Genomic DNA, 327 nt, shown 5'->3' on the forward strand with positions numbered 1-327 from the left:
GATGTTTTCTACCCCAAAATATGTTCAAAACCCACCAAAATGCACTTAAAACCGCCCAATCTGGCAACACTGATCACCATCACCATCCAACTACATCACCATCATCAGCCAACTACATCTTCCAGCTAACAAACATGTTACTGTTCGCTTTAGTTCAGAACTAGCATTATAATAAACACTAAAAGAATAACCTACAAACTAGCTTTAGAGTAAACAGATTAATATAAACTAGCAGATTGACTACAATGCAGTAAACACATACACACACAGAGTTATTATATTGAAATAATTTATTAGGAATTTTTGAAATGTTTTTTGACAGTGAAA

This window comes from Neoarius graeffei, chromosome 10 (genome assembly GCF_027579695.1).
Source record: "Neoarius graeffei isolate fNeoGra1 chromosome 10, fNeoGra1.pri, whole genome shotgun sequence".
NCBI lineage: Eukaryota > Metazoa > Chordata > Actinopteri > Siluriformes > Ariidae > Neoarius > Neoarius graeffei.